Consider the following 26455-nt stretch of genomic DNA (forward strand, 5'->3'; position numbering starts at 1 on the left):
TCTCAGGTGCAAATGATTAGAACATCGTTGGAGAGGATCTTGGAGGAACCTGTCTTATTTAAACCTCATTGGTTTGCTCTTTGTTGTTGAAGTGTGTGGCGTCACCATGCCTAGATAAAAAGAGCTCTCTGAGGCCTTAAAAAAGAAGGTTATAGATTCCTACGAGTCTGGGAAGGGATTTAAAAAGATCTCCAAACAACTGCCAACTTGTTCAAGCCAGGCCGCCCCAGAAAGTTCAGCCTGAGAGCGGACCGCAAGATGCTGAAAGAAGTCTCGAAGAACCCCAGAATGTCATCACGGGACCTACAGGTAGCTCTTGCCACTGTTGATGTCAAGGTGCACGAGTCTACCATTAGTAAGGCCCCCTTTACACAGCACGGAGATCGTTGGGTGACCATTGAGCGATCAAAAATATTGCCCGATCTCTCAACGATCTCCTAAGCCTCAAAAAAGCCGTTTCTGTGTAACTGTTTGGGAGATTCTTGTGCGCTCGTTGTGCGATCAAAAATTCAATTTTCCCCAATGCCGCACTTCTCATCACCGCAGCAATCTCTCCCCAATCTCTCAACGAACGCTCAACAATCTCTCAAGCGGAAATTGATCGCCCAATGATCTCTGAGCAATCTCCACCCCGGTCTTTCAATGAACTATATTGGTCTTTCGTCGAACGCTCAGCGATCCCTCACTGATCACTCAGCCATCTCTACCTTTCGGGGTGGAAAAATTTGGCGTTAATTGAAAGATTGCAGAGAGATCATTGGGAGATCGATGAGATCGTTGAGCGTTCGTTGAGAGATCGCTTCCCTTGGCAATCGTTGAGAGATTGTTTTGGACCGAGTCAAAACTTTGAGGAGACCGTGGCGACCGTGGAGATCACTGGAGATCACTGGAAGATCATTGAGAGATATTGACGATCGCTGGGCGCTCATTGAGATTTTTTCATTGCTCAACGATCTCTCAACGATCACCACCCCTGTGTAAAGGGGGTTTAAGAGGCTGCACAAATTTGGTCTACATGGGAAGTGTGCCAGGAGAAAACCTTTGCTGTCCAGAAAGAACATCAGGGTAAGACTAAAGTTTGCCAATGAACACCGAGGCAAAGGCCAGCACTTCTGGAACAATGTGTTCTGGACAGATGAGTCAAAGGTAGAGCTATTTGGCCACAGTACCAGAAGACATGTTTGGCGAAAACCAAAGACAGCATTTGACCACAAGAACCTGATACCAACTGTAAAGCATGGTGGTGGAAATATTATGGTTTGGGGCAGCTTTGCTGCATCAGGGCCTGGGCAGCTCACCATCATAGAATCCACTATGAATTCTTCATTGTGGCAGAGGGTGCTTGACGATAATGTGAGGCCATCTGTCGGAAAGTTGAAGCTCAACCGAGGGTGGACCATGCAACATGACAATGACCCTAAACATACCAGTAAATCCACCAAGGAATGGCTGAAAAGAAAGAAATGGAGGGTTCTGGAATGGCCAAGTCAAAGCCCGGATCGAAATCCCATCGTGATGTTGTGGGGGGATTTGAAACGAGCTGTGCATGCAAGAAACCCCTCAAACATCGCACAGCTGAATTCTGCATGGAGGAGTGGGCAAAAATTTCTCCCAGTCGATGTCAGAGACTGGTAGACAGTTACAAGAAACGCCTACTTGAGGTTGTTTCTGCCAAAGGGGGCAATACCACCTATTAGAGCCAAGGGTGTACTTACTTTTTCCACATGTGAAATTTGCATTTATGTTTATTTAAATTATACAATGGACTACAAAATGTTAATGTTTCATGATATTTGTTGTATTATATCACCTTTATCTGTCAATATTGTTGAAATGAAGATCAAATAGCTGTATGTTGAAATATGTTGAAAAAGTCAAAAATTTACATGGGGTGTACTTACTTTTTCACGTGACTGTATATATGTATATGTATATATATATATATGATGTATACTAGCGAGGTACCCGTGCTACATGGGTGAGGAGCCGAAAGCAAACAAACAATATTGAAATGGTGAATGCTAAAGCATAAAACCAATAAATTCCACATTCCTGTGCCATCTTCAGCATTTATGAATCCTCTCATATTTAAAATCCGTGCTGACGACATGAAAAAGAAAACGGTAAAACGAATTACCGAACAGAAAACGAATTACGAATTAATTACGAATTAATTAATTACGAACGAAAAACGTACCAGTTACCAGTCAGAGAAGCTGATGGTAAGCATGAGCCGCCAATCCGGGCTCACAGGGTGTGGCTGCAGCACTGCGTCACAGGGCGTGGTTGGAAGGTTCGAGAAGGCTCAGGGCGTGGCAGATATAAGCCGTTGCGCAAAGCCACCAGGAAGTAATTGGAGTCGGGCATCGAGCAAGGAGTTGGCGGTGAGTTGGCATTGAGTGAGGAGTTGAAGGAGCGCGGTCAGCAGTAGAGCTTGAAAGATACGAGATCGGAGAAAGACGCGCATGAACCAAGATACGTGCTCATATGAAAGTGACGCTCAGTTGAGCTTGAAGCTGAGCCGCTATATTGCATTGGGTTACGCGAGTGATAGCGCGATGGTTGCTAAACGCGCTGTGGAACCGCCAGCCGTGCCGAGAGATGCGTACGTTTCCTTCCTGCCTCATCCGCTGCCTTTTGTTCGGGAGACGCGCTACGAGGATCCTTCCACCGCCTGCTTGCCATCATCGCGGGACGTGCTGTGACCGAGGAGAGCCGGACGGAGCCGGACGACCAAGCCGGCGCATTTGGCCTGAACATCATCCTGCGTGCAATTCCCTTTGTGAGTGTGAACGGGCCAGAGTCTGGGATTTTAAGAATAAGACTGCTTAAGTTCTGCTCTGTGTCTCTGCTTCTACCGATCATTGTACATAATATTGGAAATAATAATTAAACCTGTGTTCTTCCTTCCATTCGATTGTTCTTGTGATTTCCCTCATTGACTAACTGTGGTACGAATAGAACCACTCTAATCGGGGTCCAATATCAACGGTGACTGCACGGACCACGTGGTACGCAATCCGCTCAGTGTACTGAAATTACACGTGGCTCATGCGAGGCTTGGTTCCCCTCTTCCGTGGCGGCGCAGGTATTTGGGTACGAGCGAGACTTGATCCCAAAACCCTACCTTGCGTTTGCCCGGAAGAGGTGTTTCAAGTCTCTCGGTTACGCCAGGCCCAGAAAGAACAAGGGGCTTAATCCCCCCTTGGTAAGGGTAAGAAGGGCGGCGGAAAACCGTAACAATATTGATGAGTGTCTTTGCAACACGGCTCTCAGGCTTCATCAGAGGGAATGGTTTTGTGGTTGGTTCTGTGCAGAAGGCAGGAATACCAGGATCACCATGATGCATTGAACACTCGGCAATGGTCTGGCAAGTGTTACAGGAGGCAAAGAGGCAAAGGAAGAATGTGGCGGTGGTATGGCTGGATTTGGAGAATGCATATGGGTCAGTGCCGCATGCCTTGATCAGGTATGCCATGGATTTCTTTTGGGTGCCACGGAGATTTAGGGATTTTTTGATGACATATTATGATCAGTTTTGGATGCGGTTTGCGACACAGTCCTATGTAACAGAGTGGCAGAAGTTGGAAGTGGGGATCCCGATGGGATGTACCATCTACCCTATTTTGTTTGTGCTGGTTATGGAGTTGTTGATACGTGCGGTGAGTGGACATGGGAAACAAGTGGAGCTAGCCCCTGGTCAGAGGTTGCCAGAAATGTTTGCTTTCTTGGATGACCTGACAGTTGTCCAACAGTCTGCTGATGCAGCAGTAGAGGTACTGGGACGACTGGAAAGGTTGATGCGGTGGGCAAGAATGGGATTTAAAGCAAGAAAGTCGAGGAGTGTGGCAGTGAGATGAGGAGTGGTGGATAACATGCACAGGTTTGAGCTGGGAGGGTAGGTGGTTCCATCATTGGTGGAGGCCCCTGTGAAGAGTTTGTGAAGATGGTATACAGTGGAGTTGAATGATTTGGGAAGAGTGGAAGAGGTCAGAAACAAGCATTTGAGAGGTTTGAAGAGGATTGATGGATGTGGTTTGCCAGGTAAGTTGAAGGTATCGTGTTTGAAGTTTGGATTCGATGCCACGATTATTGTGGCCATTGATGATGTAAGAAATTGCGATTGGGCATGTAGAGAGGATGGAGGTTGTGCTGAGTGGGTTTGTGAGGAGGTGGTTGGGAGTGCCATGCTGTTTGACGAACATTGCCTTTTATGGTCAGGTTGGAAAACTCCAGTTTCCCTTGACATCATTAACCGAGGAGTTTAAGGTGGTGAGGGTGCGGGAGTTCATTAAGTTGCGGGATTCAAGTGATGCAGTGGTGAAGAATTCTCTCCCAGAGAAGAAGGGAAGTCGGAAGTGGAATGCAAGAGCAGAGGTGGACGAGATGGAGGAGCGGTTGCAACAGGAGGAGGTCATGGGGGATGGTACAGCACGGGAAGCATGGCTTGGGGTGGATGAAGCATGAGCAATGGGGAAAGGCATGTGTGAAAGAGAGGAGGAAGATGGTTGAGAGGGACGTGAGAAGAAAGGAAGAGGAGGTGCGATATGTGAAAGCAGTCGGTCAGGCACAGCAAAGTGCTTGGACTAGTTGGGAAGGTGTGTGGGTGAGGATGTTGAAGTGGCAAGAGATTTGGAGGATGGAGCCAATATTGTTAAATTTCCTGTTGCGGGCAATGTATGATGTGCTTCCGTCACAAGTAAAGTTGAGATCGTGGGGGTTGTTGCAGGAGGAGAGATGTTATTTGTGTGGAGGTGTGGGAATGGTGCAGCATGCACTGAGTGCATGTTCAGTAGCATTGGCAGCAGGATAATACAGGTGGCGACATGATCAGGTGCTGGCAGTGGTGGTGCAGATGGTGCACCAAGTGGTGCTGAGGTCGAGAGAGAGAAGAGTGGAGAAGGAGACTGATGGGGGAGACGTGTGGTTTGTCAAGGAGGGCCAAGTGGTAAGAGGTGGAAAGAGGAGGAGGTGGAAAGCAAGAGGGCTTGTCAGATGCTTGTGATTGGTAGGTGGTGGCAGACCTAAAGCCACAATTGGTATTCCCAAAGGAGATCTGTGTGACAAGGTTGCGGCCTGACATTGTCATTTGGTCAGTTGCAACAAGACAGGTCATCTTTGGGTAAATGTCTGTACCTTGGGAAGTGAACATGGAGGAGGTGCACGAGAGGAAGAGAGGAAAGTACAGTGAGCTGGAGGCAGAGTGACGGGAGAACGGTTGGCGAGTTTCATGTCAGCCATTTGAGGTGGGGTGTAGAGGGTATATTGGCAATTCTTTTCTGAATTTCTTGCTCGGCTTGGAGTGTGTGGGTCAGAAAGAAGTAGGATGTGTGACAAGGTGGCCCAGGTTGCCTTGAAAGGCTCATTTTGGATATGGAGGAAGTTTATTGAGGCACATCGAACGGTGTAGGTTTGTTGTGTGTGTGGTGAAACGAAACGAGACAGTCCACCAAAACTCCAAGCTGTGAGCTTTTATTCACTTGAATGCGACTGATCTACAAAGAAAACACAAAAGCTATTAAGTAAGCATCTCTGGCCACTTTCATTACCTTTACGCCATTGCAGATATATTAGCAAATGTAACACAATCTTGCAACAATCTTACCAACTCGAAGACACAAGAGAGCGGAATGACCCATCCTTACTCATAGTAGTCAGGGCCCTGAGGGATATTTTGGTTCAAATTCTTCCAAATGCATCAAATTTGGCGCAGATGTTGCCCATGCCATACTCTTTCGATTTTTGACGGGCGCCAAGGGCGGTATGATCCGGGGACCATACCAGTCCATCCTGCCATGTCACCTGACATATGACGTCATAATTAGGATATGCATCCAATCACATGGCGTAGTATAAGTGGTCAAAGTTCAAAATGAATCGATCGAAAAATGAAGGCAGGGATCCATTTTTAAGGTTTTCATAAAATCCAATATGGCCGCCAGGTCACATGACCTATGACGTCATATTTATGACATGTATACAATCATGTACAATACAATCACAATCATAGACATGTAAATATTTCCTCTAATTGTCAAAAATAAGGTCAGAGTTCGAATACCCAACCCAGAAACATAAAATGGTGAACCTCGTGTAAATCTTGACAAAAAACTCAAAAACCGACATGTTTGACTCAAAAATGACCTTTAAGATGACCTTGAGGGTTGAACCTGACCTCGAATCATCAAAATAACATCATAATAGGATTCCTCGACCTCGAAAACCCCTGAAAAGTGGTATCATACATGATTCCAACCCTTTTGGTTATTTAACTGATTTTCCTCTAATCCGGGTGGCGGCCATTTAGTATTTCGCCAATATGGGGCCCCCAGGGGGGGCGCCCGTCTTGGCACCCATTAGAAATCGAAAGAGTATGGCATGGGCAACATCTGGGCCAAATTTGGTGCTTTTGGAAGAATTTGAACCTAACGGCCCCAAATATCCCTAAGGGCCCTGACTATAGTGGGTATATAAATCCTCCCCACGAGGTCGGCGTCGGAATAGCATCATGAGTAACATTTCGGAGATGGAGGGCATCCCTCGGATGGAACCATCTTACTTCACGACATTCTCCCCCGTTAAAGTTTCAGCGAGCACGCGGACTATCGATATAAAGTATAAGTTGAAGATAGTAGATTAATTAAGCAACCGAGCACTCCGTCACAAATCCAAGCGTTGGGGTCGACGGGATGCTCGGCCCGCACGCGTCCAGTAGGTAGGCGATCCGTTCGCATTCCCATCCCGGTCAGCACGAGTCTGATCTGTGGGCGAACCAGGCGCACTGCACGGGGACGGAGGACCCGGCGGTGACGGTGACGGACACGGCGAGCACGGGAAATCTCCTGCAGCAGTTCCCAGCGGTGTTACGTCACACGAATGAGGGGTGCCCGGAACGGAATCCCCCAGTTCGACCGGCGAATCCTCTGAGTATACGTTATGCCGGGTGTCCTCGTCTCCGCACGGGGCTAAATGCTGGACCGACACGGTCGAAAGACGACCATCCCGCAGCCGGACGGTCGCATACTGCGGATTAACCTGCACGATCTGCACCAAATCCACCGCCGGTTCGTACTTGCTTTGTCACACCGTTCACTTCAGATACACGGGCCCGAGTTCGACAAGCCAACCGGGCATCGATTGACCGGTAGCGCCACGATGTTCAAAACGAAACATTCTTTCATGGGGAGTTTGATTTGTGGCCGTGCTTAATAATGTCCGAATTGCATGTAATGCTTCTGGCACAGCTCATGGCCATTGGTGCAGCCCCATTGAGTGCGTACGTAAGTGCAGCGCCACGGCCTTCCAGATGACTTGATTATACCTTTCCACTTGGCCATTCGCCTCGGGGCGATACGGAGTAGTGCGGCTAGTGGCGATTCCGAGACCTACTAGGAAGGTTCGAACCTCTTGGGACATGAATGCAGCCCCACGGTCTGAATACACAAACCCCGGATACCTGAACAGGACGAACAGCTGACGTAGACATCGTATGACCGTGGATGACGTCATGTCTGAGCGCGGAAAGGCAAATGGATAACAACTGAATTCATCAATTACCATCAATAGATAACGAGGCCCCCCCTGCTGTGAGTGTTCATATCGGCCCTTTAAAATTGACGCTTAGTCGTTGCCATGGTTTCGTTGCTTGAATGAGCGCCTGTAACGGCAGCTTATAGAATCGCAGCTTCAACTCTGCACACACGGAGCAGGTGCGGCATAGACGTCGGATCTCCTCGATCGAAAAAGGAAAATTGCGAGAGCGCACAAAATGAGCGAATCAAGTTACCCCGGGGTGACATAATGAGTCATGGATGCTCTTTAAATCCTCTGACATCATAGCAGCACAAATCGATGGGCGAGAGAGCGCGTCGGCAACCACATTCTCTCTCCCAGGGCGATAGATTATGTCATAGCAGTATTCAGCTAGTTCGACCCGCCATCGTGCGATTTTGTCGTTTTTAACATGCTGAGGGTGGTCGTGGCCGAACATAAAAGCCACCGACTTGGTCTGTCAGGAGATCAAATTTCCTGCCCAGCAGCAGATGGCGCCACCTTCTGACCGACTCGACCACCGCTGCCCCCTCTTTCCACTGCCGAATATTTGCGTACAGTCGAGGTCAGTGTCCTAGAGAAGAATGCCACAGGTCGTTTGTTTTGCGTTAGGGTAGCAGCAATCGCACAATCCGAAGCGTCTGTCTCGATGAGGAACGGGAGGTTATCATCAATGGAGGTCACACAGGCCCTAGCTATGTTCTCCTTCAGAAGTTGAAAAGCGTCTAGCGCGTCCTGCGTCAGAGGGAAGACCTTGCTGTCCACCAGAGGTCTTATTTTCTCTGAGTAGCCTCCAATCCATCTCGAGTGATGTGCGAGAAGCCCGAGGCACCGCCTCAGGGACGCTCGATCACAGGGTGCCGCCATTTCTAGCAAAGGTCGGAGGCGCTCGGCGTCTCGGCGTCTGGTTTTATCTCCCCGCCGGTCACTGTGTACCCAAGTAAATCGATTGTTTTTGCACCGTAGTGGCATTTCTGGCGGTTGAAGGTTAAATTATAACGTTGCGCAACCTCCAAGAATCGTTTCAAGTTTGCGTCGTGCCCCTCCTGGGTATGTCCGCAGACGGTCACATTATCCACGTAAACAAAGACGTCCTGTAAATTTTCTTTAACCAAGATGTCGTCCATGGCACGTTGGAAGCACACCACCCCATTAGTGATTCCGAAAGGAATCCGCCGAAATTGATGCAGCCGTCGACCGGATTGAAAGCCAGTATATGGCCTATCCGATTCTCTGATTGGTATCTGATGATACGCTGATTTTAGATCCAAAGTGCTGAAGACCCTGAATTTGGCAACCTCCTGAACGAGGTCATCAATTTTCGGCAAAGGAAAAGCGTCCAGTTGTGTAAATTTATTTATCGTTTGGCTGTAATCAATGACCAGGCGTTTCCTGTGATTGTCAGAGTGTACGATTAGAACCTGCGCTCTCCACGGCGATCTACTCGGCTCTATAATGCCCTCTCAGAGCATACGCTTGGTCGCCTCGGCAATGTATGCAGCGTCGGCACGAGTATACCGTCGAGATATCACGGTTACCGGTCAGCAATCGGCCGTCAGGCTGGGAAATAGCGCAGGAGGATCTATGGCCAACTCGGTTAAGCCGCAGACCCAAAGAGTATTCTCTCCGTCTCCCACGCACATCACCAACCGGCCGTAACGGCTCAGGAAGTCATGACCTAGCAGAACGTCGGCGCACAATTCCGGCATCACCGTGAGTTTCACATCCTCATACAGTTTATTCTCGATGACAAGTTTAAGAGAGCAAACGCCTTTGGTGCGTACGCTATGTCCGGACGAAGCCATGTAAATTCGTTGGGTATCCGAGCGCATTGTCCAGCCGTGACGTCGTACCAAAGCATGGCTGATAAAACTGGAGGAACTACCAGTATCGATAAGCCCTTCCACGCGGATCCCTTCCACGTGTACAGGTAGCATGGCACGGCGCACGCCTCACGGCATCCATGAGGTGCGCGTACCTGGAAGACTCGAGCCCCGGGAAGACTTAGATTTAGCCGCCCGACACATTTTAGCAAAGTGTCCTCTTTTACCACAATTATGACATTCACAATTTTTGGCGGGACACGCAGAACGAGGGTGTCTCTTATTGCCACAAAAATAACATTTGGCATTCTCCGCAGAGTTCGCTGCTGCGGCGTTCGGATTCCCATCGTCTCCAGCGATCGGTGCTGGAGCGTCATCTGGAGATTCCGCGAGAGCCCGTTCTGGCGATGCAGTCGACTCCGGCCGTGCCGTGGCAGCGGCCCCCGCTGTGAGATCGGGTCCACCGTATGCCTCCGCGCGGGACGCTGCCAGCTGTAGAATGCGTGCTTTGTCGCACGCTTGTTGGAAGGTCAATGTGGTTTCCTCCAGCAAATGGAGTCTGATGGCCGGCGACGAGATACCAGCAACAAACACATCCCGCATCAAGTCGTCGGTCGCCTACACCGCGGTTCGAGCCTCCATCATACAACCTTTCCCCAGGCATATCAGCTCCTGGATGTAGTGCTCCTGGCTCTCTGAAGCTTCCTGGCGTCGGGTAGCCAACATGTGTCATCCGTACAATGCACTTCGTTGCCGGACATATATGCCACGCAACGTCGCCACGGCCGCATCGTAGGTGGTACAGTGGGATATGTACCCGTAGACCGGGAGGCTGACATGACAGGTCAGAACCGATAGCCGCTGTACCTCGGTGAGATCCGGAACTGCCGCGGTGTAGAGCAGAAGAGAGTTGTGCCAATATTCCCATTGGTCCGCGGCGTTCGTAGCCTGAGGGTCGCCCGAGAATACCTCCAGGCGAAGCAGCTTCTCCATGGCTCCAACCATAGAATTCAAGTGAATAAAAATGCGGTGAAATGAAATGAGACGGTCCACCAAAACTCCAAGCTGTGAGCTTTTATTCACTTGAATGCGACTGATCTACAAAGAAAACACAAAAGCTATTAATTAAGCAAGCATCTCTGGCCACTTTCATTAACATTACGCCATTGCAGAGATATTAGCAAATGTAACATAGATCTTCCATCAATCTTACCAACTCGAAGACACAAGAGAGCGGAATGACCCATCCTTACTCATAGTAGTCAGGGCCCTGAGGGATATTTTGGTTCAAATTCTTCCAAATGCATCAAATTTGGCGCAGATGTTGCCCATGCCATACTCTTTCGATTTTTGACGGGCGCCAAGGGCGGTATGATCCGGGGACCATACCGGGCCATCCTGCCATGTCACCTGACATATGACGTCATAATTAGGATATGCATCCAATCACATGGCGTAGTATAAGTGGTCAAAGTTCAAAATGAATCGATCGAAAAATGAAGGCAGGGATCCATTTTTAAGGTTTTCATAAAATCCAATATGGCCGCCAGGTCACATGACCTATGACGTCATATTTATGACATGTATACAATCATGTATACATGAACCCGGATCATGATCGCACAAAAATTAAACACAAGGATATGGCATACTGTTCATAAAACATCAAAATCTGTACCTTTGTAATTAGACTGATGAACTGCATATGCCTGAAAATTAGGAAATAGACATGTAAATATTTCCTCTAATTGTCAAAAATAAGGTCAGAGTTCGAATACCCAACCCAGAAACATAAAATGGTGAACCTCGTGTAAATCTTGACAAAAAACTCAAAAACCGACATGTTTGACTCAAAAATGACCTTTAAGAAGACCTTGAGGGTTGACCTTGACCTCGAATCATCAAAATAACATCATAATTGGATTCCTCGACCTCGAAAACCCCTGAAAAGTGGTATCATACATGATTCCAACCCTTTGGGTTATTTAACTGATTTTCCTCTAATCCGGGTGGCGGCCATTTAGTATTTCGCCAATATGGGGCCCCCAGGGGGGGCGCCCGTCTTGGCACCCGTCAAAAATCGAAAGAGTATGGCATGGGCAACATCTGGGCCAAATTTGGTGCTTTTGGAAGAATTTGAACCTGACGGCCCCAAAATATCCCTAAGGGCCCTGACTATAGTGGGTATATAAATCCTCCCCACGAGGTCGGCGTCGGAATAGCATCATGAGTAACATTTCGGAGATGGAGGGCATCCCTCGGATGGAACAATCTTACTTCACGACATTCTACCCCGTTAAAGTTTCAGCTAGCACGTGGACTATCGATATAAAGTATAAGTTGAAGATAGTAGATTAATTAAGCAACCCAGCACTCCGTCACAAATCCAAGCGTTGGGGTCGACGGCACGCTCGGCCCGCACGCGTCCAGTAGGTAGGCGATCCGTTCACATTCCCATCCCGGTCAGCACGAGTCTGATCTGTGAGCGAACCAGGCGCACTGCACGGGGACGGAGGATCCGGCGGTGACGGTGAAGGACACGGCGAGCACGGGAAATCTCCTGCAGCAGTTCCCAGCGGTGTTACGTCACACGGATGAGGGGTGCCCGGAACGGAATCCCCCAGTTCGACCGGCGAATCCTCTGAGTATACGTTATGCCGGGTGTCCTCGTCTCCGCACGGGGCTAAATGCTGGACCGACACGGTCGAAAGACGACCATCCCGCAGCCGGACGGTCGCATACTGCGGATTAACCTGCACGATCTGCACCAAATCCACCGCCGGTTCGTACTTGCTTTGTCACACCGTTCACTTCAGATACACGGGCCCGAGTTCGACAAGCCAACCGGGCATCGATTGACCGGTAGCGCCACGATGTTCAAAACGAAACATTCTTTCATGGGGAGTTTGATTTGTGGCCGTGATTAATAAAGTCCGAATTGCATGTAATGCTTCTGGCACAGCTCATGGCCATTGGTGCAGCCCCATTGAGTGCGTACATAAGTGCAGCGCCACGGCCTTCCAGATGACTTGATTATACCTTTCCACCTGGCCATTCGCCTCGGGGCGATACGGAGTAGTGCGGCTCGTGGCGATTCCGAGGCCTACTAGGAAGGTTCGAACCTCTTGGGACATGAATGCAGCCCCACGGTCTGAATGCACAAACCCCGGATACCTGAACAGGACGAACAGCTGACGTAGACATCGTATGACCATGGATGACGTCATGTCTGAGCGCGGAAAGGCAAATGGATAACAACTGAATTCATCAATTACCGTCAATAGATAACGAGCCCCCCCCCCCCTGCTGTGGGTGTTGATATCGGCCCTTTAAAATCGACGCTTAGTCGTTGCCATGGTTTCGTTGCTTGAATGAGCACCTGTAACGGCGGCTTATAGAATCGCAGCTTCAACTCTGTACACACGGAGCAGGTGCGGCATAGACTTCGGATCTCCTCGATCGAAAAAGGCAAATTGCGAGAGCGCACAAAATGAGCGAATCGAGTTACCCCGGGTGACATAATGAGTCATGGATGCTCTTTAAATCCTCTGACATCATAGCAGCACAAATCAATGGGCGAGAGAGCACGTCGGCAACCACATTCTCGCTCCCAGGGCGATAGATTATGTCATAGCAGTATTCAGCGAGTTCGACCCGCCATCGTGCGATTTTGTCATTTTTAACATGCTGAGGGTTGTTGTGGCCGAACATAAAAGCCACCGACTTGGTCTGTCAGGAGATCAAATTTCCTGCCCAGCAACAGATGGCGCCACCTTCTGACCGACTCGACCACCGCTGCCCCCTCTTTCCACTGCCGAATATTTGCGTTCAGTCGAGGTCAGTGTCCTAGGGAAGAATGCCACAGGTCATTTGTTTTGCGTTAGGGTAGCAGCAATTGCACAATCCGAAGCGTCTGTCTCGATGAGGAATGGGAGGTTATCATCAATGGAGGTCACACAGGCCCTAGCTATGTTCTCCTTCAGAAGTTGAAAAGCGTCTAGCGCATCCTGCATCAGAGGGAAGAACTCGCTGTCCACCAGAGGTCTTATTTTCTCTGAGTAGCCTCCAATCCATCTCGAGTGATGTGCGAGAAGCCCGAGGCACCACCTCAGGGACGCTCGATCACAGGGTGCCGCCATTTCTAGCAAAGGTCGGAGGCGCTCGGCGTCTCGGCGTCTGGTTTTATCTCCCCGCCGGTCACTGTGTACCCAAGTAAATCGATTGTTTTTGCACCGTAGTGGCATTTCTGGTGGTTGAAGGTTAAATTATAACGTTGCGCAACCTCCAAGAATCGTTTCAAGTTTGCGTCGTGCCCCTCCTGGGTATGTCCGCAGACGGTCACATTATCCACGTAAACAAAGACGTCCTGTAAATTTTCTTTAACCAAGATGTCGTCCATGGCACGTTGGAAGCACACCACCCCATTAGTGATTCCGAAAGGAATCCGCCGAAATTGATACAGCCGTCGACCGGATTGAAAGCCAGTATATGGCCTATCCGATTCTCTGATTGGTATCTGATGATACGCTGATTTTAGATCCAAAGTGCTGAAGACCCTGAATTTGGCAACCTCCTGAATGAGGTCATCAATTTTTGGCAAAGGAAAAGCGTCCAGTTGTGTAAATTTATTTATCGTTCGGCTGTAATCAATGACCAGGCGTTTCCTGTGATTGTCAGAGCATACGACTAGAACCTGCGCTCTCCACGGCGATCTACTCGGCTCTATAATGCCCTCTCGGAGCATATGCTTGGTCGCCTCGGCAATGTATGCAGCGTCGGCACGAGTATACCGTCGAGATATCACGGTTACCGGTCAGCAATTGGCCGTCAGGCTGGGAAATAGCGCAGGAGGATATATGGCCAATTCGGTTAAGCCGCAGACCCAAAGAGTATTGTCTCCGTCACCCATGCACAACACCAACCGGCCGTACCGGCTCAGGAAGTCATGACCTCGCAGAACGTCGGCGCACAATTCCGGCATCACCGTGAGTTTCACATCCTCATACAGTTTATTCTCGATGACGAGTTTAAGAGAGCAAACGCATTTGGTGCGTACGCTATGTCCGGACGAAGCCATGTAAATTCGTCGGGTATCCGAGCCCATTGTCCAGCCGTGACGTCGTACCAAAGCATGGCTGATAAAACTGGAGGAACTACCAGTATCGATAAGCCCTTCCACGTGGATCCCTTCCACGTGTACAGGTAGCATGGCGCGGCGCACGCCTCGCGCCGTCCGTGAGGTGCGCGTACCTGCAAGACTCGAGCCCCGGGAAGACTTAGATTTAGCCGCCCGACACATTTTAGCAAAGTGTCCTCTTTTACCACAATTATGACATTCACAATTTTTGGCGGGACACGCAGAGCGAGGGTGTCTCTTATTGCCACAAAAATAACATTTGGCATTCTCTGCAGAGTTCGCTGCTGCGGCGTTCGGATTCCCATTGTCTCCAGCGATCGGTGCTGGAGCGTCGTCTGGAGATTCCGCGAGAGCCCGTTCTGGCGATGCGGTCGACTCCGGCCGTGCCGTGGCAGCGGCCCCCGCTGTGAGATCGGGTCCACCGTATGCCTCCGCGCGGGACGCTGCCAGCTGTAGAATGCGTGCTTTGTTGCACGCTTGTTGGAAGGTCAATGTGGTTTCTTCCAGCAAATGGAGTGTGATGGCCGGCGATGAGATACCAGCAACAAACGCATCCCGCATCAAGTCGTCGGTCGCCTACGCCGCGGTTCGAGCCTCCATCAGACAACCTTTCCCCAGGCGTATCAGCTCCTGGATGTAGTGCTCCTGGCTCTCCGAAGCTTCCTGGCGTTGGGTAGCCAACATGTGTCATCCGTACAATGCACTTCGTTGCCAGACATATATGCCACGCAACGTCGCCACTGCCGCATCGTAGGTGGTACAGTGGGATATGTACCCATAGACCGGGAGGCTGACATGACAGGTCAGAACCGATAGCCGCTGTACCTCGGTGAGATCCGGAACTGCCGCGGTGTAGAGCAGAAGAGAGTTGTGCCAATATTCCCATTGGTCCGCGGCGTTCGTAGCCTGAGGGTCACCCGAGAATACCTCCAGGCGAAGCAGCTTCTCCATGGCTCCAACCGTAGAATTCAAGTGAATAAAAATGTGGTGAAACGAAACGAGACGGTCCACCAAAACTCCAAGCTCTGAGCTTTTATTCACTTGAATGCGACTGATCTACAAAGAAAACACAAAAGCTATTAATTAAGCAAGCATCTCTGGCCACTTTCATTACCATTACGCTATTGCAGAGATATTAGCAAATGTAACATAGATCTTCCAACAATCTTACCAACTCGAAGACACAAGAGAGCGGAATGACCCATCCTTACTCATAAAAAAAACCACCTTTAGAGGACATTTTTTCCCCGCAAGCGGGGGTGGCCTTTTTCGGGAACTGTGGTTGTTGTTGTTTTTCGGTCCCCTTTTTGAAGCAATGTTTTACGGCCGGATGCCCTTCCTGACGCCAACCCTTTTTGCCGCCTTTAACGACAAGCAGGGAATTACCAGTGAACTGGTACTCAAATTTGCCGACCTCGGAAGGATGACAGGCTGAGTCAACCCCCCTGGCGTTAATTCAGCGATTGACCGGGATTCGAACCCAGGATCCTAGGATCCTAAGCCGGCACCCTAGCCGCTAGCCCAACACCAGGGATCCACCCTTACTCATAGCGGGTATATAAATCCTCCCCACGCGGTGGGCGTCGGAATAGCATCATGAGTATCGTTTCGGAGATGGAGGGCATCCCTCGGATGGAACCATCTTACTTCACGACAGTGTGTGTGTTTTTTTGTTGTTTTTTTTGTTACTATTATTATTTCATATTTTGTGTATGTGAGTGAGTGGGTGAGGGTGTGTGTTTTTGCATGAATGTATTTTTGCATGACTGTGTGTTTTTGTATGTTGAGTGGTGTATGTTGTAAGGGTAGGTGGGTGGTTGGTGTTGTGTGTGGATGTGTGTGTATGTGTGTCTATGTGTGTGCATGAATGATCTGGTGTGTTTTGTTGGTGAGTGGTGAAGGGTATAAAGGTGGGTGTTTGAGTGTTCCACCATGTTTGTTTGGTGCTGTGGATTCTGGATGTGGAGGTGTTGTTGTTGTAGTCTGCGTTCGCACTGGCTGGGGGTGGGGGTATGTACGCATCCAGGTGTAGTTGCTGCATGTGGATGTGTCTGTGCCCATGCTGGCACACCTTAGCTGACCGTATCGAGGTTGAAGGGCTGAAACGGGATGATGCTGAGGACCTCGACTGAGGGCCCGGTTCTGTGTGGCACACTTGTGGCCAGGTGTGTTTTGAACTTATATATATTGTTGCGGATATGAGGACTGTATATTTTTTTTGATTGTGTGAATTATTATTATTGTTTATTCTGCGCCTCCTGCCTCCGGAGCTGTGTAAAGGTCAAAGGGCATCCCATAATTAGTCCATAAAGCATCCACACCACAGCCAATCATAGAATACCCCTGTTCAATAGTTATATCTTATTATGTGTTTTTAGGGTAAGGCTGTGTCTCCCATTAATTGAAATACTCCATTGCACCAGTAAAAGAGATAGATTCCCTTCATTCCCACTCCCAACACTTCCATTCCCCCCTTTTCGTCAATTGCAATTCGCATTGCCAACTGCATGTTGGGCGGTTTTCCCTTCATCCGCCATTGACCACGAGGCAGGGTTGGGGAAGAAAGGCGGGTCCCCACCTCGTCATAGAGGGGAGGAGTGAGTCAGCCCCACTCAACCAACCACAAACAAGGGGTTGGACTTGGAGAGGGTGTGGAGAGAAACATCGAGGAGGTTCGCGAAGGTTGAGGGGCGGGGCCTATATAACCCGCAGGCAGGGCGTGTCCAAGGCAGATGAGCTTTTACAGGCAGACGAGAGGGAGTCCAAGCCGTTGAGACGAGAGGAGGTCCAAGGCAGATGAGCTGAGAAGAGAGAGGGTCCAAGAAAGAGCTGAGTTGTGAGGTCCAACAAGCAGAGATCATTCAAGAAAGCACCAAGCCTGCTATTCGTCACCTTGCTCGCGAGCGGCAGCGTCTACAGCAGCAGCAGCAACAACGCTCGCCAACCGCTTAGGGATCTGGACGGCAGTTCGGAGCAGGGCCGCGAAGGAACGGCGGCTGCCCAACGTGCGGATCGTGCTGCCGGACCCAGTGGACTTTCCTCTCCTTCCAGCCAATTCCTGTCATCATTCCCCGTGTGAGTCGTCTTCATTTGTTCTGTCCTGGAGTTTTCCAGATTGGGCAGCTGCGGTGCGATACGGCCAAAGTTTGGGGTGAATCGGGTGAGTTGGGGAAGAATCGGGGGAACTGTTAGGTCGCGGTAATACACCACCGCCCGGTCAAAATAACATCTTGTCCGCGACCCGCAACAATTGGTGTCGAGGAGTGGGATACGAGGCCCGAAGCGTGCTTAACGCGCTCAAAATTACAAAGTGCTGGAAATTTGTGTTGTTGTAAAGGAAAACCCGAATTTTGAAATCGCGCCATGGCTGGTCGAGGTGATCGGATGCCGGTGGGTGAGCTAGAGGAGGGGTTAGGAGTAACCCAGGATCAAATGGAGGGGAGCAATAAGGAGGCGGTTGAGGGAGTATCAGACGCACAAAATGGCGCTCTCGCGCACGTGGTATCAGACGCACAAAGTGGCAGCTCGCACGAGCGCGGGGTAGCCGCGCCCGCTGCGCAAATAGCGGGAATTGATGTGCGGGACCTCATGGCGCAGATTAATGCAGCCATACTAATGGCAAATATGGGGCTAGAAGCAAAAATGGATGCTCAGGGTGAGCGAATGGGACAAATGGGGAACCGGATGGATGCTCAGAGTGAGCAAATGAGGGCTCAGAGTGAGCAATTGGGGGTAATGAGGGACGAAGCGAGGGGTACTGTTGAGGGGTTAGACAAGAAATTTGGGAAGTTAGACAATAATTTTGAGGGGTTAGACAAGAAATTTGGGAAGTTAGACAATAATTTTGAGGGGTTAGACAAGAAATTTGGGAAGTTAGACAATAATTTTGAGGGGTTAGACAAGAAATTTGGGAAGTTAGACAATAATTTTGAGGGGTTAGACAACGGGATAAAAGAGGTGAAAAATGGGTTCATGGGGTTAGAAAATAGGATGGAAGACAAATTGCGGGAAATAGGGGAACAATCTGCCCGGGAAATCAAACGAATGGGGAACCAGATAGAGGAGGTGCAAATCGGGTTAGAAAGTAAACTGGATGCTCAGAGGGATGAATTGGGACAGATGAGGGTGGCATCTACAAAAGAGATGGAGGAGATGAAAGAGGGGATACGACGAGGTGTGAGTGAGGAGGTTTCGGGGCTACGTGAGGAGGTAAAGCGAGGTGAGAAGCGTATGGAGAAAGAGGTGAGGAATAATACGGCTAGGTTACAGGGGGGCATAGAGGGTCTGACGAAGGGAGTAGAGCAGCTGACAGTAGGACAAAGGGAACTAGCGGACCAAGTGGAAAAGAACACTGCAATCATCGGGGGTTTAAAAGCGACACAAAAGGACATTAAAAATGAATTAATAGCGACACAGAAGGAATGTCAAATGGTACATGAGGGATTGACGAAGAGGTTGGAAGAGGTGACAGAAGTAATGGAGACGAAGGACCGAGAGGTGAGGATGCACATAGAAATGGTAAAGTGGCGTTAGAGGAAGAGATAGAGGGGGCGCACAGGGAGATGAAGGAAGTAAAGGAAAAATTAGAGGAGGTGGAAGAAGGGGTGAGTGAAATTAAGAAGAGACGGACAGAAACTAAGAGAGAAATACAGGAGGAGGTGATGGAATATGTACAAGGTCGGTGCTCAACTCATGATGTGCTGCTCACTAACCAAATAAAGAGTTTGCAGGTGGCAAAAGAGGTGCGGAGAGGAGGTGCCAAGGTGAGTGGCGAAATATTCGGCAATGTATATGATGTGAGGAAAGCTTCAGTCGGCTTGGGGATTGGTTTGAATCCGGGTGTTCGTGAAAGGCCGTTGGTGAAGTGTGCGACAGGTCTGGTGTGCGAAAAAAGAGGGGTGCGAGAATGTCCGACCATGGGGTGTGTGAGGAAAAAGTGCACGCCAAGGAGTGAGTGCGCTGTCGAGAGTGAGTTGGTCGAAGCGCGTGTGCGAGGGGGTACATGGAAGCGCGGTGTGGTAAGTGTTACGGAGGAAGTAACGAAAGAGTGTGCGCAAGAGGATGCGCGAGAAAGGTGTGTAACGGACAGGTGCATGAGGAAAGAGTGCGCTGTCGAGAGTAAGGGTGAGTGCGCGACCGAGAGTGGAGGTGAAAGTAGTGAGAGAGACACGGAGCATGAGTTGGTTGTGACAGGTGAGCGAGGATGTACACCTGGAATGGAAGGATGCACACCTGGAATGGTAGAGCGTGTGGGGGAATGCACACTTGAGTTGGTCGTGAGGCACGTGGTTGGGTGTGCGAGTGAGAGCACACCTGTGATTGTCACAGAGGAGGTGACCGAGAAGGGGGCGCAAAGAGGTGTGTTGGTGAGGTGTGCGAGCGGCGAATGTGTGCCAAAGTGTTCGGTGGTCAGGTGTGTGACCAAGTCTGTGAGCGGAATGAGTGTACCTGGGTGTGTTGGAGAAGGTGCAATGACGAGGAGCATGGGAACAGCTGGGTGTATGAGCAAGAAAGGGGTAGCGTATGCATGTAAGCATGCATGTGAGGCATCGACGGCAACCGGGTTAGCGGTTAGAGCGACTTTTAGCCGAATCGGGCCCTCGGTGCGCGCCGGGCAGCTTCGCGTGCCGCGAGAACCAGCGGGGATCCGAGCCACGGCGGGTTCGAAAGGACTGCCGTACGCGATCCACGCTGGGCCTCGCTTGGAACGGCCGCGTCCGTGCTCCACTAGGCGGAGCGGGCAGCTCGATAGGAAGGGTCGTCATGGCGACCACTTTTTGTTGAGACGTGCCGGCAGGTCGAGATCGGGACATTGGATGGCTCCACGCCGAGGTGGTGCATGGGATCTCGGCCCGGGTAAGCCCCCGTCCCTGCCCCGAATGCGGGACGTATCCAGCCGCTGGCACAAAACAACCCGCATTCATTGCACGGCTTTACGAAGCCGGGCTTTGGACAGGAATTGGCGCACCGAGAGGATCTAATAAGTAGACGGGTGATGAGGATAGTGTTTTGGCCCCGAAATTAGAAAAAAAGCAAAATTTGATGATGGGAGAGTGATTGGCAAATTTTTGATTTATTGAATTTGGATGAACAAAATTTATAGTGAGAGACCCCCGATGTGGTGGGATGGCAAATCCACCATCCCTCACAATGGGGGGCAAAGGAGCACTAGTTTATGGGGTTGATGGCAGTGAAAACTAGCCCGGGTGGGTTAGGATATTGTGTGTAGGGATCTAGCGAAGATGACATTAGGTAACGTTAAGGTTAGTTAGTGACTGATACCTGTAGTGGGGACGCAGGTAGTTTAGTGTGGATGATAATGACGTGGGAGCGCAATAGTTTAAAGGGACGACTGGGAAGCGCAAGTTTCAGAGGGGAGTAGTTAGATGAGATGATGCCGTGTGTTTGAGGATTGAACAGGTGTGATTGCACAGGTGTGCAACTGAACAGGTGTGTGGAGCAGTGTATGAGTGAGTGAAGGTGATTGTGTATTGTGCTGACCCAATGGTCCAGGAAGAGGAGGAGGGTGCAGGTGGCACCAGGTGTGAGTGCACAGGTGTGCAACAACAGGTATGGAGAATGGCAGTGTGGAATAAATGGAGTATTGGAATGGATGGTCGTGGAGTGAGTATGGTGGAAAATGGTGGAGTGGAGTGGATGGTGCGAAGGTGTGAATGGGGGAAGGATGGACCCCCATCACGGATACCCAGGGCGGGTAGTGTAAGTGTTAGGTAAGAGGGTATAGGTAAATTGTGGTTGGATATTGGCATCTGTGGTGCGAGTGGAAGAATGGTATTTGGATGGGTGCATTAGTGTTGTGGAAATGGCTGGGCGTGTAGCCTGTTAGTGTGTGTAGTTGGTTTGAGCACTCCACCACTGTGAGGATGCCGGCCAGGTGAGGCCGCAGGTGGGCTCTGGGAGCCGGTAGTTGTGGATGGGGCCCGAGGATCCGGAGGACGGACCCGGGTAGCCCAGTGCCAGAGGGCACCAAGGGGTGACAGAGCCAGGAGGGGCCTTCCCCAATTAGATAGGTTAGGGTAAGGAGCTAGGTAAGCTCGGGTGGCAACTGCAGTGGTGGAGGTGTGCAGGTGGGTAGATCTGCTGGGAGAGCTACACGTCACAGCGCAGAAATTGTGCAAGGGCACCGGGAGATGAATCGGGGGAGTGAGACCCCAAATTGAGAAGCACCACAGTTTGGTCAATGGGAATTGGTTTTTAGAACCCATAGTGTAAGTTGGCCAATGGATTGGCAGGGAAAGACCCCGGGTAGTGTAAAGTGTGTTAATGTCATTTAGAGGATAGTTAGGATTAGGAAGTCTCCTCGCACCATCTGCATCCACTCACCTGAGGTGACAGGTACTCCACACCATGCCATGCTTTGATTATTTTTTATGATGCATAATGTTTGGATTGTGAGACGCATCATGACGTGGGTGTGACATTGTGCTTTGTGTTCCATCTCTTCCTCCTTATGAGGATTGATGATGAATTTGGTGATGGCAAATTTTGAAGTAGAGGGATTGTGGAGACGAATTTGGTATAGGAGAAATATGGGGAAGACGTGACAGTAGTGACGAATTTGTAAATGGGTAGATTTTGTAAATATGGGGTAAGGGCAAGGGTAGTGTAGGTGACAGGGGGGTGACGTACGGTAGGGACGAGCTTTCTCACTTCGCCCTCCGTACGCATTTCGCCTTGCATTGCCTTATTGATGTGTACCCTTGTGACCTTACCCCTCGCTCATTTGTCTCTTTTGTCTCCCACATGACCTGTGCGCCATTGGGCGCCGAGGGGAGCGTGCGTGAGTCCTCCATTGTGCGCCCGGAATTCCCAGAACCAGCTGTCTGCATCGATGCACCACATTATGGACCACATGTCTGTGGCCGAGCACCACTTATGGACCCCATGGGTTGGGGCATGGCCCCTCTGCTGGAACCGGCCATGAGGGCCCGAAATGTTGCTGGCGGACCTTGGCCACAGGGCATCGATGCCCCACAGGTGAACCACACGTAGTCGGCCCTGTGGGCCATAAATAAAATAAATAAAAATGGACACATTGGGTGCAAGTTTTAATACAAATAGGCCGCCAGTAAGCAAAGCAAAGGAATGACAACAACTGGAAGAAATGATAATAGCCAGCAGAGGGAGCCGAAGAGCAAGAGATCACCTGCAGGGTTAGGGGTTGTTTGGTTATTTTTATTATTGAACACTGATGAACTGTGGTGACTGCACCGATTGGTGCTTGGGGGTGTATTGGTGCGTTTTTGAGTGCTTTCATGGTGCATTGATGCAGAGCAGACTGTCTCCCCCCCAGAAAGAACAATCACAGGTCCTGGGTTAGTTTTGTAAATAAAAATAGCGTCATTGTAAATAATGCTCCCCACCGTCAGTGTATAGTTTGAAGACCATTCTGCAATTCGGTTAACTGTGGGCATAAGTCTGTTAGGCAGGGTGCAATGGAGCAGCGGGACACATTTATTTATGTTTTAAAAACTGTCGCACTCAGGGTCAGGTTAAAAGTAGAGGGAACTACACCTACGTGTCACACTAAATAAAAGTTGTAGGCCCTGGAAGTGCCTAAGAGGAGGAGGGTGCAGTGTTGCGGATATGAGGACTGTATATATTTTTTGATTGTGTGAATTATTATTATTGTTTATTCTGCGCCTCCTGCCTCCGGAGCTGTGTAAAGGTCAAAGGGCATCCCATAATTAGTCCATAAAGCATCCACACCACAGGCAATCATAGGATACCCCTGTTCAATAGTTATATCTTATTATGTGTTTTTAGGGTAAGGCTGTGTCTCCCATTAATTGAAATACTCCATTGCACCAGTAAAAGAGATAGATTCCCTTCATTCCCACTCCCAACACTTCCATTTCCCCCTTTTCGTCAATTGCAATTCGCATTGCCAACTGCATGTTGGGCGGTTTTCCCTTCATCCGCCATTGACCACGAGGCAGGGTTGGGGAAGAAAGGCGGGTCCCCACCTCGTCATAGAGGGGAGGAGTGAGTCAGCCCCACTAAACCAACCACGAACAAGGGGTTGGACTTGGAGAGGGTGTGGAGAGAAACATCGAGGAGGTTCGCGAAGGTTGAGGGGCGGGGCCTATATAACCCGCAGGCAGGGCGTGTCCAAGGCAGATGAGCTTTTACAGGCAGACGAGAGGGAGTCCAAGCCATTGAGACGAGAGGAGGTCCAAGGCAGATGAGCTGAGAAGAGAGAGGGTCCAAGAAAGAGCTGAGTTGTGAGGTCCAACAAGCAGAGATCATTCAAGGAAGCACCAAGCCTGCTATTCGTCACCTTGCTCGCGAGCGGCAGCGTCTACAGCAGCAGCAGCAACAACGCTCGCCAACCGCTTAGGGACCTGGACGGCAGTTCGGAGCAGGGCCGCGAAGGAACGGCGGCTGCCCAACGTGCGGATCGTGCTGCCGGACCTAGTGGACTTTCCTCTCCTTCCAGCCAATTCCTGTCATCATTCCCCGTGTGAGTCGTCTTCGTTTGTTCTGTCCTGGAGTTTTCCAGATTGGGCAGCTGCGGTGCGATACGGCCAAAGTTTGGGGTGAATCGGGTGAGTTGGGGAAGAATCGGGGGAACTGTTAGGTCGCGGTAATACACCACCGCTCGGTCAAAGTAACATCTTGTCCGTGACCCGCAACAATATATATATATATATATATATATATATATATATATATATATATATATATATATATATATATATATATATATATTATATATATATATACAGACTTGGCATTTAATATGGAATATGTTTTATGTGGGGGTGAACTTACTTTTCAAGATGACTTAGAACCAAAGGTTCATTGGAATTATGTTGAAATTATTCTTGATTTTGTTAATGTGACCTTCAAAAGAAACAAAAACCACATTTGACATTTTGAAGCAAATAAATTGATCCTTGAAAGTGATGTAAACTGATATCGAACTCAATTCACGGACAGTACTGTGTTAAACTTCTGTACGTTTTCCAGAAGTATATCTTTATTTTGCACATTAGCCAATTTTTTTTTAAACAAAAACAAAAGTTATGTTACGACTGGGATTACGGACAGTAAAATTACAGTTCAGTACTTCGTGTAACCCCCACGGGCATTCAGGAGAGCACGTACACGTTGAAGCATGCTGTTCACGAGATTTGCCAAGGTTTGGACAGGAATCGCTTGCCATGCAGTTACAATAGCCTGCTGCAATTCACACACGGAGGCAGGCTGCTGGTCCAAGTTGTCGATTTGATGCGTTAATTCTGCCCACAAGTTCTCCATCGGATTCATATCCGGGGACATGGCAGGCCACTCCATATGCTCTACACCACGGTCAGCAAGAAAGTGTTGAATCATGCGAGCACGATGAGGCCGTGCATTGTCATCTTGGAAGACAAAGTTTCCTCGAAAGGCTGCACAAACAAATGGAAGCAATGTTTCTTCCAGAATGGCCCTGTGCTTGAACTGGTTTAGGTTTCCATTCAGAACAACCAAGTCAGTTTTGCCCCCTGCATGAAAAGCAGCCCAAACAGTCACCCCACCACCTCCAGCTTGGACTCTTGGCACTATACAATATTCGTTGTAGGCTTCATGCACTTGTCTGCGCACTCGGACGCGGCCATCTTGACGATAGACCAAAAATCTAGACTCGTCACTGAAGATCACACGATTCCAGTGTCCTGGCTGCCATTGACGGTGCTCTCTGGCCCACTGCAATCGGCGCTGGTGGTGTTGTCTGGTCAGACGTGGCTTTCTCAGGGGACGCCTGGCACGATAGCCTGCTTGAACCAGTCGTTGGTCGACTAGCCTTCTGGATACAGGCACATTTGTCAGTTGCTGCCACTCAGCCCTAAGTCGATTAGCTGACTTGGTACGGCCATTGCGGACTAATCGGTGCAGCTGGCGATCATCCCTCCTTGTGGTTCTGCGGCGATGTCCTGATCTTGGTATTGGAGTAGGGACACCCCTCTCAGCATTTCGTTTCAGGATCTTTGACACCTGACCTTGAGTGATGCCATTCTGCCAAGCAATAGCACGCTGTTTCATGCTGGAATTTCGTAAAGCCACCACTAAATGACAAACAGCATTGTCGAGTTGACGGACCATCTCCAGGGGAAGCGGCAATAACTTTTGTAGACGTGCAGCAGTTGTTTTCCACTAATACAGAACGCAACAACCCTTATATACCCGATTGTGAAGCCAATCGTCAAATGTACCTGTCCGTACATTTTGTCACGCCACCTGTGATATAATCCTGTTATTGACTTCTTGCTGCGACAGACAATCAGTGACATGGTTCTTTTAACAAAGAAATCACCGAAGCTTAAAAGAAACTCACCAGATTGATATACCGAGTTCAGAAATTAAACCCAAGTCAAGAAAAAAAAAAAATTCCATATTAAATGCCAAGTCTGTATATATATATTTCTAACTACTGACTGACTGACTGATATGACTGTTTGGTACCTTATGGGTATCGTAAAAAGCTGAAATTTGGCGGCCCAACAGCCATCGAAGGTGGTACATTGGGAAAAAAAATTCCAGAACCATCAGAAGAAGGCATCTGTAAATGAAAATTTCCATTAAAAAATGTGAAAACAAAAAAAACCTCAGTCAATATGTAACATTTCAAAATTTTCTATAACTGTAAACTGTGAAATAAATATCTCAATGAAAATTTACGTAAAAGTAGTAAACACATCTGTAATATCTCTTCTCTCTTCTCTCTATATTATAAACGAAAGTTTTTGTTTGTTTGTTTGCATGCTAATCTCCTGAATGGTGAAAGATAGGAGGAAACCTCCAAGACAAAAAATGTCGGGGCGGGCCCCGGGAAGGTTATAGGCTAGGTGGCGAGGCCGGTTGAGGCCGCTTCGTCCGGGCTGGGCCCATTTCACAATTAAAAGCTGAGCTGACTTATAGTTGTCAATCTTCTACGGCC

General features: G+C 49.3%; 1 protein-coding gene across 1 annotated transcript in view; it reads left to right on the forward strand.

Annotated features, from left to right (window-relative positions):
• Nucleotides 1-26455, forward strand: part of LOC137437283 (semaphorin-5A-like) — a 227277-nt gene that overhangs the window by 128528 nt on the left and 72294 nt on the right. The window lies entirely within an intron of this gene.

The sequence above is a fragment of the Myxine glutinosa genome, chromosome 12 (genome assembly GCF_964187855.1).
Source record: "Myxine glutinosa chromosome 12, kmMyxGlut1.1, whole genome shotgun sequence".
In the NCBI taxonomy this organism is placed as follows: domain Eukaryota; kingdom Metazoa; phylum Chordata; class Myxini; order Myxiniformes; family Myxinidae; genus Myxine; species Myxine glutinosa.